A 7,688-nucleotide genomic window follows, 5' to 3' on the forward strand; every position below is an offset into this window, starting at 1 on the left:
AAATGATACATAGTGCGATACAGTCAAAACAAGGTATTACAGTAAAATAAAGAATAATAATAGATACCTCGTAAATAGGTAAGACTTATCAACGGACTCTCTATCCTCTCTTTTCTTTTGTCATCTAATTGGTTTCTATTTTAGGATAAAAAAGATGGTTAGAAATCCTTTATTTTTTCAACCCAATCGCTCTTTTGATTTTGGAAAAAAACTCTTTATCAATATACTGCTTCTTCTACACATTCCCCTCTACCTCATAACGTAGAGTAACTAATAGTTAGGACTTAGAAAAAAATGGATAACTCACTCATAAGAAAAGTCCTTCCCGCATCAAGCACTAATATAGTTTTAACGTCTAATTAGATCGGCGAATCATTCAAATTAAGAACATAAGCCCGTTACTTTTTATTTCTCTATAATTGGAGCATAGTGCCCTATCCATTTATTCATTCGACCCGACTTTACTTTTTTTTCCGCATCAAGAATTCAAACAAGTTTGGCCTAATCTAGTAAGGTAAAAATATTACTAGAATTTTCCATTAATACGACATGCTGCTTTTTCCATTCATTCCTTTCAGGATCAGTCGCGGTCTTACAAACTCTACCGATAGTATGGACGAATCTGTTACTTCATAGAAATGTGTAAAAGATGCTAGCCGCACTTAAAAGCCGAGTACTCTACCATTGAGTTAGCAACCCCAAAATATGAAAAATTTTTCTGTGTAGATACAATCGGAATCAAAATAACAAAAGAAATGAAATTAGATGACGTAATCAAAATATTGCAATAAAAAAAACTTCTTATATCACTTACACAAAAGTAATTTTTTGTATCACAAAAAATACAATGAGACCATCATGTGCGTGAAAAGCAAGGGTCATGAAAGGGAGATAACTAGCTTCATTTATACACAATCGGATTATATTTGTTTGATACACTGTTGTCAATATTAATGTGAATAATGAAAAACGCCTATAATGGACAAAACAAAAGAATTATAAATGAATAAAAAACAAATGGAAATAACAATTTGAGTTGAATAACTATATTTAACTAGATAAAGTTAACAAAATAGAATAAGAGAAAATATTCTAATAATAATAAATTCTATTAAAATAATAGAAAAGAATTAAAAAAAAACTACGTACTTAGATTGGCACTATAGAGATAATCAACATAGATAGACATAAAAGATGTAGGCGAAAGAAGAAATTAAGGAAGAAGTAGAAAAAAAATATATCGGGTTTGTGGATTGAATAAACCCGATATATTTTTTTTCTATTCATCTTAGATCAATTTATATCAATAAAATAAAAATCGATTTTTTCATTAGCGAAGACGCAATTTTAAGGTAATAAGTGTATAGTATGAATAGAACAAGAGAGAGGGGGAAATACTAAAGAAAAGGTTAGTCAAAGCTATATACAAGTTAAGTTATCACACCCTCGTTTTTTTATTTCATTAATAAAAATGGAATTTCGGTTATTGATTAAGGTGAAGTTCCGTAAAAACACCTGCCTTCTTTAAAATATCATGAACAGTTCCTGTAGGTTGAGCACCCTTTTCAAGGAAATATAGAATAGCAGGAACATTTAAATAGGTTTGATTCTTTATCGGATCATAAAAACCCACTTTACGAAGATCTCTTCCTTCTCTTCGGCATCGAACATCAATTGCAATGATTCGATAAACGGCTCATTGGGATAGATGTAAATTTTAAGTACCCCCCCCAGAACCGTATAAGAAGTTTTCTCCTCGTACGGCTCGAGGAAATTCAAAGTTATGTATAGAATTCTAATTAATGTCAAATAGATCTATAGATTATTAAATCAATTAGACTATGATTTAAAAATTTTTTTCTTATTCTTTTGTTTTTCTTTTGAAAAAAAAAAACTCATTCTTATCCCCATAACTCAAGTTGGATAACTCTCACGCAAAGGAAAAAAAACCCTTAAGCTTAAGCATTTCATTTATTGAGCGGTCTCTAACCTCTTTATTTTTGCCTGTCTCCGTTAGAATCTATTTCGATTCTTCATTCTGATCTAGTTTAGTTATTGAGACAATTGAAAAAGATTTTTACTTGTTCCGGGATCCTTTATCCTTTCCTTGAATCATTGGGTTTAGACATTACTTCGGTGATCTTTAATCGTTTCAAAATGGTAGCAACATACCATTTTTTTTGATTTCCTTTTTATCAAAGAATCATATAAATAATGGATTCTCGTGTGATACACTTTTAATCCAATTTGATGTTTGAATTTGAAACTTGTTCGAATTGGATCCTTTCGATTTGTATACCGAACCTATACTTACGAAGTAGTTTTAACTTATTGATTGACACTAACCCTAGATCTCTGCCCTTGATAAATGAATCAATACTTTCTACTCGAGCTCCATCATGTACTATTTACATCAAAAACCCTAAAAAAAAAAAAGAGCTCGAGTGCAACCGAACAAACTATGTCGAGTCAAGAGCATCTTCATTCCTATATAATATAAAATGGTGGGTGTAAGAATCCACAGTGGATCATGTCCTTCAAGTCGCACGTTGCTTTCTACCACATCGTTTTAAACGAAGTTTTACCATAACCTCTAATTTCTTGGAACTGGTATGTAATTGATTCATTTATGGAATCATGTATAGTCATTGGGTTAGTTGGTCCATAGTAATCTATACTCTTATGACATGGGTAGTTTTTGAAAAAGTCTTAGCAATACTTCAATTTATTGAAACCCATATTTTATTGTATATATTGTATCAATAACATTTTTTTGTATGAGTGCAATATTTATTTCTCTATATATAGATATTTTCTAGATAGAGAGAGATTTTTTGAAATTTCTATAAAATCAATTAAGAAATAATTAATTACGAATAATTAAGAATCTCCATTTTTCAATTTCTTCATAGAATGGATTCACGAGTTTAACACTTCTTCGAGTACCAAGGACTCATAAGAAATAATTAAAAAGATTTACTTGATTGAAAATTTACTACCTAAATATTATATTATAATATTATTTGAATAAATTTTTGTAAAGGATTTATTACATTTGATTATGATAAATAAATGTATATTCGGGATTAACCCATCAATTAGATAGATCTAAAATAAAAAAAAAAAAAAGAAATAAAACGATAAAAATAGATAATAACAATACATACATATCAGCATTTTCTGCCTAGTTTATTTAACTTAAGAGACTCAATAATCTTTCCTTAAAATAAAGTGAAAAAGATGTATGAATTGTTACTTGGATTTACAATTATTCATTACAGACAAACATACGAAAAAATGAGGTGAAAAGAAATACATAATATGTTACATATGTAACTTGATTCTTTGTTAATCAGATTCGGGCAGATATTCAAATTGATATCTTCCGTTATGGATTAACTCCTATCTACCCCCAATTAGATCGAGTAGATGCATCATAAATAAAAAAAGGATCCTACGGGGGACTGGACTAGTTTCGGAGGTGCTAGACTATCTTGTATAAGGCGAAAGTCAAACAGATCTAGAGTAAACGATTGTTCCTACCTATTTTTTTTTATTTGACTCTAAAATTTAGTACCCTAAACCCTAAATAGGTCTTAAGTTTCTTAAGACCATTAATTCAATTCCATTAGTGCCAAAAACACAAGACCTTCGTGTTTATAATTCAGAAATCCACAGAAAAAAAATACTCGGGTTTCACAAACCATTTAAGAGATAGAGAATAATAGAGGCTTTCGCATTTCTGAAATGCATCATTATAAGAAAATAATAAAGAACAATCACATTCGATCTATATTTAGACTCTTAAGCATAAGGTTGTTTAAAACGGCAATCTATAGTCTGATATCGAATATTTTTCCATATATCTTATAATATACTATTATTATATATAATAATAATACGCATACTCTGGGACGGAAGGATTCGAACCTCCGAATAGCGGGACCAAAACCCGTTGCCTTACCACTTGGCCACGCCCCATTTATATTCAACACTAATAAACACTAATATTGGTAGTGCTTAGTCGTCAATTCCAGTACAAATATTTATAGAATAAATTAGATTGTTGCTCAGATTTTGATACGTTTATAGATCCAATTAAACTCAATTTATTGATCATTACATATAATTCCATTAAGATATTGTATGAAAGTAGGATTTCTTCTATTCTCGTTTTATTTGAGAATTGAAGGATTTTTGATTGGCTGAGTTCAAATCAAAGAAAGGTTTTTTGACCTACTTTATGTTATTAATTTTTCCCTTATCCCTTATATCATAGCAATAATAGGGGATTAATAACTCAATCAAATCAAAAGAAATACAATTATCTTCAAGAACAAAGAAAAAAAAATTGTTATGCTTAATATCTTAAGTTTCATCGGTATCTGTCTTAATTCTTTCCTTTATTCAAGTAGTTTTTTCGTCGCCAAATTGCCCGAGGCCTACGCTTTTTTGAATCCAATAGTAGATGTTATGCCAGTAATACCTCTATTCTTTTTTCTATTAGCTTTTGTTTGGCAAGCTGCTGTAAGCTTTCGATAATATTTTTAATACTGTCCGAGACAAATTCATGATTTACTAGAAAAAAAAAAAAAAAAGATTCTAACTAGTTATAAGATCAGATAAGTTGTACATACAGTCTGAAGCTTTAAGTTGAATCCAATATTGAAATTATTCTATAGCTATGATAAATCTGGATCACTCTCATTTTCTTATTCTTACTTTTTTCCTTTGAACGACCCTCTTCGAGTCCCCCACAATATAGAATTGTGGGTATGAAATCCAATTTTGAGTAATCAAGGACTCAACTCTTAAAATTTTTTCCTATTTATAGAAATAACTTCACTGCATTTCTTGGTGTCAAACCAGATTAAAATAGAGAATCTATTCTCTTAAAAAAAAAATGATCTTGGAGATTGTGTAATGCTTACTCTCAAACTATTTGTTTATACAGTAGTAATATTCTTTGTTTCTCTCTTCATTTTCGGATTCCTATCTAATGACCCGGGACGTAATCCGGGGCGTGAAGAATAACAAAATCAGATTTTTTTTCCTTGCTTGATTTTGAAATGTTCTTAACATTTTATCTATTCCACATCTTTCCTCAACTATAAAAAAATACCAAGTAATTGACAGAAACGGAAAGAGAGGGATTCGAACCCTCGGTACAAAAAAATCGTACAACGGATTAGCAATCCGACGCTTTAGTCCACTCAGCCATCTCTCCCCAAATTGAAAAAGGATAATTACTATGATACATTGTATAAAAAATAGAAAATAAAGGCTTGAAAAAAGCCCTTCTTTATCTCTCTTTATTATCTTTATCTACCCCTTTATAGATATATAATTTCATTATATTGATATAGATAATTATCTAGATATATCGATGGATATCTATCAAATCGATAAAAACTTTTTTTTATTAGGAATTCCATTTAGATAAATTAGATTTCATTAGATAAGGGCTCAAAAGAAGAGATATCTTCAATCCTAATATATAAATAATACCAATATATTAAAGATTCATAAAAATATTTATAAATAAAAAGAAAGTACCTTTTTTAGTTTATTTCATCCGAAAAGCCCTTTTCTTTTTATTTTTAGTTCCACGGCCTGGCCTGGTCAGTACCTAGCCGGGCTTTTTTTGTTCCAATAAATCGTAGATCAAATTATTTATTTGATTTGAAAATGTTTTTGAAAAAAAAAAAAAATAGAAACAACAAGAATCCTAAGAAGATTTATTATTTCAATTCCTATGATACAGAAAAAGATGATATAGAATCAAGGTTCGATTTCTTATTATTATTTTTTAGTACTTTACTAGAATAAAAAACTTGTTAATTAGTTAATTAAAACGAGTCCTCTTTTCCTAATCTCATTAGTGGCCCTGATGAAAATACGTCAACGCTCAAATTTTCATGATTATTTTCTGATCCGATCTTTTTATTACTTATTAATACGACTTATTTTCGTCTTCGACAAAAGGTCCATTTATATACAATAATTGCATTGTAGCGGATATAGTTTAGTGGTAAAAGTGCGATTCGTTCTATTAATCCCTTAATAGTTAAGGGATCCTTCGGGTTGATTAATATTCCGATCAAAAACTTTATTTCTTAAAAGGATTTAATCCTTTACCTCTCGATGAAAGATTCGAGGAAAAATAAAAATTCTCGTGATTTGTATCCAAAAATATGTTCTAAATTGAAAAAATTGGATCATGAAATTACGAAACATAATTTTATTGAATTGGATCAATACTTCCAATTGAAGGAATAAGGGATCCATGGATAAAGGTGGAATTTTTTCTAATCGTAACTAAATCTTCAATTTTTTCTTTGTATAAGGGAGATTGAAGCAAAACAAAATAGCTATTAAACAATGTCTTTGGTTTACTAGAGACGTCGACATCGTTTTTTTAGCTCGGCGGAAACAAAATACTTTTCCTAAGGATTATATTAAATAGAAATAGGGAACGAAATAAATAACTGGAAAGATTGTTATAATCTCCTCTTGTATAGGGATCATCTATAAAGCGGGTCCTTTTGAATGCATTCAGACGGAAAGGCTGACATAGATGTTATGGATGGTATTTTTTTTTGTTTACATCTTATAAATTTAGGAATTTATCCATCTTCCATAAAGGAGCCGAATGAAACCAAAGTTTCACGTTCGGTTTTGAATTAGAGACGTTCAGTTCAAAATGATGAATCAACGTCGACTATAACCCCTAGCCTTCCAAGCTAACGATGCGGGTTCGATTCCCGCTATCCGCTTATCTTATCTTATAATATTCTTATCTTATAATTTATATATATTATAAATAGAAATTAATTAATAATGGAATTACTCAAATAAAAATTTTCAATTTACTTAATTTTAACTAAATTTTAACTAATGTATTAGTTAATGTAATGCATCATTGAATTCAATATGCAATTTCCGGAATTCTCACACATTTTTTTTACGAACAAGAGAGGTGAAAATACGAAAAAAAAAATTGGAATCAAAAGCGTCCATTGTCTAATGGATAGGACATAGGTCTTCTAAACCTTTGGTATAGGTTCAAATCCTATTGGACGCAATTTTTTTTCATATATTTTTTTTTAGTTTTAAATTTTCTATATCATGTCAAGAAAGGAAAGATTTTGAATGATTTGAATAAGAGACGCTTATTTATTAATAGTAATTTATAAATTAGTTTTAATATTAATTGTAACTCTAGTTTTAGATTTATTATATAAATAAACTAATAATTCAATTCTGTTTTATTTGAAGATAAGATATTAGTAGAAAGGATATTCAAATTCCAAATATTAAGATATTTATGATATTCTAAATATATTATTAGAAATATAATCTAATTTTAACTTTAACTATATTTATAAAAAAATTTCTTAATTGTATTTACATTTCATTTTAATATTGATATATATTTCTAGAAATATTATCTACTTTCTTTAATATATTTATATATATTTTTTATTTTATATAAATTATATATATATATATTCTACCTACTAACACCTAATAAATGAAAAGAATGAAATTATTTCATGTTTCAATTTTAACATTTGAAAGTTCTAAAATTGATTTATACTTTACTTGTTTTCTTTTATACTTGGTCTTGAAGTAGAAAACGTTCCATCTGTTCCTGAATAGCTTCTTTCAAAAGGGCTTCCGCTTCA

At 28.7% G+C, this 7,688-nt stretch overlaps 1 non-coding gene across 1 annotated transcript; it reads right to left on the reverse strand.

Moving 5' to 3' along the window:
- Positions 1–5,139: 5,139 nt before the first annotated feature.
- On the reverse strand, positions 5,140–5,227 carry TRNAS-GCU (transfer RNA serine (anticodon GCU)). The gene has a single exon. It is a non-coding gene; the product is annotated as a tRNA-Ser (tRNA).
- Between the last annotated feature and the right edge of the window lie 2,461 nt (positions 5,228–7,688).

The sequence above is a fragment of the Cucumis melo genome, unplaced genomic scaffold (assembly GCF_025177605.1).
Source record: "Cucumis melo cultivar AY unplaced genomic scaffold, USDA_Cmelo_AY_1.0 utg000731l, whole genome shotgun sequence".
In the NCBI taxonomy this organism is placed as follows: domain Eukaryota; kingdom Viridiplantae; phylum Streptophyta; class Magnoliopsida; order Cucurbitales; family Cucurbitaceae; genus Cucumis; species Cucumis melo.